Genomic DNA, 6,079 nt, shown 5'->3' with positions numbered 1-6,079 from the left:
CTGCCTCAGCCTCCCGAGTCGCTGGGATTACAGACGCACCACCATGCCCAGCTAATTTTTTGTATTTTTTAGTAGAGACGGGGTTTCACCGTGTTGACCAGGATGGTCTCGATCTCTCGACCTCGTGATCCACCCGCCTCGGCCTCCCAAAGTGCTGGGATTACAGGCTTGAGCCACCGCGCCCGGCTATTTTTATATTTTTGAGACGGAGTCTGGCTCTGTTGCCAGGCTGGAGTACAGTGGCCCCATCTCGGCTCAGTGCAATCTCCGCCTCCCGGGTTTAAGCAATTCCCTGGCCTCTGCCTCCCAAGTAGCTGAGACTACAGGTGCTCACCACCGTACTTGGCTAATTTTTTGTATTTTAGTAGAGACAGGGTTTTACCACATTGGCCAGGATGGTCTTGATCTGACATCCTGATCCACCCTGCTCGGCCTCCCAAAGTGCTGGGATTATAGGCATGAGCCGCTGCCCCTGGCCAATTTTTGTATTTTTAATAGAGATGGGGTTTCACCATATTGGTCAGACTGGTCTTGAACTCCTGACCCTGTGATACACCCGCCTCAGCCTCCCAAAGTCTGGGATTACAGGCATGAGCCACTTCACCTGGCGCCCAGCTTTACTTATTTATTTATTGAGATGGAATCTTGCTCTTTTGCTAGGCTGGAGTGGAATGGCTCAATCTCGGCTCACTGCAACCTCCGTCTCCCAGGTTCAAGTGATTCCCCTGCCTTAATCTCCTCAGTAGCTGGGATTACAGGCGCGCGCCACCACATCCAGCTAATTTTTGTTATTGTTGTTGTATTTTAGTAGAGATGGGGTTTCACCTTGGCCAGGATGGTTTCAATCTCCTGACCTCATGATCCGCCTGTCTCGCCTCCCAAAGTGCTGGGATTACAGGCGTAAGCCACCGCACCCAGCCTTTATTTTTAAACATTCCTCACTGAGCACTCATCTTGTCATCTTTTTTTCTCCCTTACATTGTATCTTGGCCCTTATGTGTCCCAACTTTGAAGAGAGGAGACCAGCATTGGAGTTGAGAGAGAAAAAAGAGGCATGGTGATGAGGAAGGAGTTTAGTCCTGTACCTTCTCTTCCCTTTGGTTGCTGTTCATTGCCTGCTGCTTTCAAGTCTGTTTTGTTGAATTCTCAGGACTCCATTGAGCTTAGTCTCTTACCAGGTTATACCAAAGCAGCAGTCTAGGGACTGACAGTTGGGCCTTACTGGACTAAACCTCAGACTAAAGATCTGAGGTTTTCCTTTACCAGTTTGCAAAAGGGCCAGGCTCACAGTGAGAACTGGAAAGTAGGAGACTATTTGCCTGCAAATTCCTCAGTGGCACATATGTGATGCCTGGAACATTTTTGTCCAATAAAAAGCATGTGCTTGATAAACGTACTGAATTTAGCAGTGTCCCAGTGTATTCTAGGTGAGGTCACCTTCTTGACAAAGTCCCCAGGACCTCATTGCATCTCCGAGCTAGTAGTGTATTCTAGGATAGCAAAGCTGCTTTTTACATAATTACCCCCAGTACATTCTAGACATGATCTTCTTCTTGAAAGAGACCCAAATTTGGCTGGGCGCGGTGGCTTACGCCTGTAATCCCAGCACTTTAGGAGGCTGAGATAGGCGGATCATCTGAGGTCAGGAGTTCGAGACCAGACTGGCCAAAATGGTGAAACCCCGTCTCTACTAAAATACAAAAATTAGCTGGGCGTGGGGGCGCAAGCCTGTAATCCCAGGTACCAAGGAGGCTGAGGTTGAAGCAGGAGAATCGCTTGAACCCAAGAGGTGGAGGTTGCAGTGAGCTGATATGCCACTGCACTCCAGCCTGGGCAACAAGAGCGAAACTCCGTCTGAGGAAAAAAAAAAAAAAGGGGAGAAAGAAAAAGAGACCCAAATTTATCATCAGCGGTCACCTCAGAGCACCTGAATTCAGGCCTTTAAGTGCAAGTAGGATGCAGAATCCTGGAAATGCCATTAAGTCTATGGCCCCATTAGGGGAAGCGCAATCCAAGAGTTTAGTAATCTAGGCACGGTACTCCAGAGGCGTTAAACCCTGAGGCAGCCGCCAAATTCTCTAAGCCTCAGAAGTCTTCAAGGCCAGCTCCCGAGTCCACCAGAGACCCAGATGTCCAGACCATCAGGCAGTGAGGAAGACGCCCCCGGCAGGGGCTGCGCAGGCGCGTGCGGCCCGAAAGGGCCCAGGTGCCCCACGCTGCGCAGGCGCAGGAGCGGCTCCGGCTAGTCCCGACAGCGGCGGCGGTGACTGAGGGGCCGGGGCGTGGAGAAGTAGTGGCGGCGGGCGGCTGGCGGCAACGGAGCAGCCATGAGGGCCGGGCCCAGTCACCGACCGTGAGTAGTGGTGGAGGGGGAGTGGGCAACGCGTGGGAAGAGGGTAACTTGACGGAAGGATACCGTGACTTTGTGGGGTGGGCTCTGCCTGTGGGAGACGGAAGGGCGTGGGGGAGGTACAGTTTGAGGTGATGATGGGAGAATTTGGGGCACGGGAGGCCAGTTCGCCGGCCGCAGAGCTGGATAGCTTGGGGGAGGGGGAAGGGTTGCGCGCTGTGGAGTGAAGCAGCCTGTGGCAGGGCCAGTGTCCCGTGCTCCCCCATTTGTGTCATCCCTTCCTCTAGGAGCTTTTGGTCGCCTCTCCTTTTCCGCTTCTTTCAGAGAATGGTCGCGGGGGGAGGGTGGTGGAGGATGAAAGCTCTGCAGGAGCTGAAGAAGCAAACTCTCAACCAGGCTAGGGAAGGGTCGGTCGCCCGGAGTAATAGGCTGCTCTGGGTAGAGGATGGGGGTCGGGAGCTGTCTTTTGAAAGGTGGGAGGGGTCTAGGGAAAAGAGTTAGGGGCTTAGAGTCAGGCAGGTTCGAAACCAAGTCCACCACTGATAAAGCTGTTAGGTAACCTTGGGCAGGTCCCACTTAACCTTTCTGAACATCAGCAAGATGCCATGCCTCCAATGGGCTATTGCAAGCATCACCTATGTAATTGAAATTGTTTATGCAAATTGTGAATTTTTTAAGTACTATGCCGATGTTAATGTATCACCAACAGTATTTCTGGAATTTAGACCTTACCGTTGTTAATGGAATGACTGATTTCTCTGTCAAGGCAAGAAGCATATTGTTTGTAAAACCTCAGTAGACTCCATTGTGCTTTCTGTGTGGGCACAGCAGATAATGTGCAGAACTACCAGTTCTGTAATGTGACAAATTAGCCATCAGACTTGTGTAGGAAAAATACCATATTCTCTGGTGTTTTTACAAACGGTGTGCAGCTCCTCACCCAAAAGGAATGGAGGGCCAATCTGTTAAATACTTTCTGAACATAGCTCACTCAGGTTGCCTTGTAACACAGCTGACATTTATGTGCTTTAAAGAGTTGATAAGGCTGGTCAAGGTGGCTCATGCCTGTAATCCCAGCACTTTGGGAGGCTGAGGCAGGCAGCTCACCTGAAGTTGGGAGTTCGAGACCAGCCTGACCAGCTTGGAGAAAACCCATCTTACTAAAAATATAAAAAATTACCTGGGCGTGGTGGCTCATCCTGTAATCCCCGCTACTCAGGAGACTGAGACAGGAGAATCACTTGAATCTGGGAGTCGGAGGTTGTGATGAGCTGAGATCTTGCCATTGCACTCCAGCCTGGGCAACAAGAGTGAAACTCCATCTTAAAAAAAAAAAAAAGATTTTCCTTTGTAAAGGAGTCTCTGGTTTTCCAGGGACCTGTCCCCATTTTGGAGGTCAAATATGCATACAGGAGCTCTTAAGCCCTACTTTTTGTTACCCTGCTTGTCAGTGGGATCTCCCAGGTGGAATATCTCAGAAGACTGAAACAGTTGTGCAAGAGCCCATGAGGTGTCTGGTTTTCCTGACAGGCTGAAGAAACATTCCTTAGGCGATGTTGCTGTTTTTTAATGTAGACAAAGCAGAGGATGATTAAACTATGTGTTTATGGAGATAGAAAATGGTTTCCAAAAGAGAGATGCAGACTCCTTTTAAGAGGACATAAAGAGACAGACGATTCAGCTTTGCTGGCTCTGAGGATTGAGACCTTGAAATGTCAAGGCTTTCTGGAAATTGTTGAGTGATCTGTCTTTTACCTGAGTAAAGGTAGGGAGGGGCTATACTAGGTTCTTGAAGATTCACAGATAAGGGGAGTGAATTACTTTATAAGAATGGGGAAAATGAAAGCTGATTGTTTTTAACTTCTCTGTCTGGTAAAATGTGTTTCACTTTTCTTTCCTGGAAATGCATAGTGATATATATAATTTTAACCTTTTTGCTTTAGTTCCTTGGCTGTCCCAATAGATTATCTGTCTATATCTACTTTCTTTAAGATAATAGTTTTAAAAATAAAGCATTTGTTAATATTGTGATATGTCATTACAGAATGTTGGCAGTGCATTTTTCCCCCGCTGGAAATTTCCATCAGTTCAAATAAGCCCATAAATGCCACCCATGTTATGTTAAAATAATAGAGGTTTGTTCAGCTGTGATGAGAATTTCCTGTCCTCCCCTCCTTCTATTCGCTTTCCTATTTGTGGTTACTTTTATGTAGTAGATAACCCTTACAAATGGAGTATTTCTTCCCCTGGGGAAGAAAAAGGGGTGAGCTAGTCTGCTCTGTGAGAAGTTTTTCTAAAACTTCTTGTCTGTTGTGTGAGAAGTTTTTCTAAAGTGGTAGATGAGCTTTGGAGATTTAAGGACTTCCTGTGAATCTCTGACATAACAGGGGCTAAAATTAAAAAAATTATTTATTGGCTTATTTTTTTATTTTTTATTTTGAGACGGAGTTTCAACTTTTGTTGCCCAAGCTGGAGTGGTATGGCGCGATCTCGGCTCACCGCAACCTCCGCCTTCCGGATTCAAGCAATTCGCCTGCCTCAGCCTCCCGAGTAGCTGGGATTACAGGCATGTACCATCATGCCCAGCTATTTTTTTGTATTTTTTTTTTCTTTTGAAACGGAGTTTTGCTCGTTACCCAGGCTGGAGTGCAATGGCGTGATCTCGGCTCACCGCATCCTCTGCCTCCTGGGTTCAAGCAATTCTCCTGCCTCAGCCTCCCGAGTAACTGGGACTACAGGCGTGCGCCACCATGCCCAGCTAATTTTTTTGTATTTTCAGTAGACACAGGGTTTCACCATGTTGACCAGGATGGTCTCGATCTCTTGACCTCGTGATCCACCCGCTTCAGCCTCCCAAAGTGCTGGGATTATAGGCGTGAGCCATCACGCCTGGCCTATTTTTTTGTATTTTTAGTAGAAATGGGATTTCACCATGTTAGCCAGGCTGGTCTTGAACTCCTGACCTCAGGTGATCCACACACCTCGGCCTCTCAAAGTGTTGGGATTACAGGCATGAGCCCCTGTGCCCAGCATCTCTTATATTTTTTTTTTGTGGTGGGGGCAGCCTCCTGAGTAGCTGGAGTTATAGGCGCACACCAGTAACACCTGGCTAATTTTTGTATTTTTAGTAGAGATGGGGTTACACCATGTTGGCCAGGCTGGTCTTAACCTGACCTTATTCTGTTGCCCGGGCTGGAGTGCAGTGTCTCGATCTTGGCTCACTGCAATGTCTGCCTCCTGTGTTCAAGTGATTCTCCCGCCTCAGCCTCCCAAGTAGCTGGGACTACAGGTGGGCGTCATCACACCTGGCTAATTTTTGTATTTTTGGTAGAGATGGAGTTTCACCATGTTGGCCAGACTCGTTGTGAACTCCTGACCTCAGGTAATCTACCTGCCTTGGCCTCCCAAAGTGTTAGGATTACAGGTGTGAGCCACCATTCCCCACCTATTGGCTAATTTATATTCTGATAAAATGAGTCATTTTTCTTAAAAAAGTATCCCTTTCCTTAGGGAAATTTTTTATTATTTTTTTGAGACAGATCCTCACTCTGTCGTTCAGAGTGAGGAGTGCAGTGGTGCGATCTTGGCTCACTGCAGTCTCTGCCTCCCAAGCTCAAGCAATTCTTCTGCCTCAGCTGCTGCTGAGTGGGTGGAACTACAGGTGCACACCACTAGCACCTGACTAATTTTTATATTTTTAGTAGAGACGGGGTTTCACCATGTTGACCA

The 6,079-nt window shown here is 47.9% G+C and overlaps 1 protein-coding gene across 2 annotated transcripts in view; it reads left to right on the top strand.

Moving 5' to 3' along the window:
- Positions 1 to 2,204: 2,204 nt before the first annotated feature.
- The window catches only part of FAM222B (family with sequence similarity 222 member B), a 94,816-nt gene continuing 90,941 nt past the window's right edge, over positions 2,205 to 6,079 (top strand). The window contains exon 1 of one of the 2 annotated variants that reach the window (XM_017542123.2): positions 2,205 to 2,353. The gene's annotated coding sequence lies outside the window, so the exon portion shown is untranslated. The remainder of the gene's footprint in view (positions 2,354 to 6,079) is intronic. The other variant, XM_017542125.2, reaches the window with a different exon arrangement.

Source organism: Cebus imitator, unplaced genomic scaffold (assembly GCF_001604975.1).
Source record: "Cebus imitator isolate Cc_AM_T3 unplaced genomic scaffold, Cebus_imitator-1.0 Scaffold140, whole genome shotgun sequence".
Taxonomy (NCBI): Eukaryota; Metazoa; Chordata; class Mammalia; order Primates; family Cebidae; genus Cebus; species Cebus imitator.
This window is presented reverse-complemented; position numbering and strand designations above follow the sequence as displayed.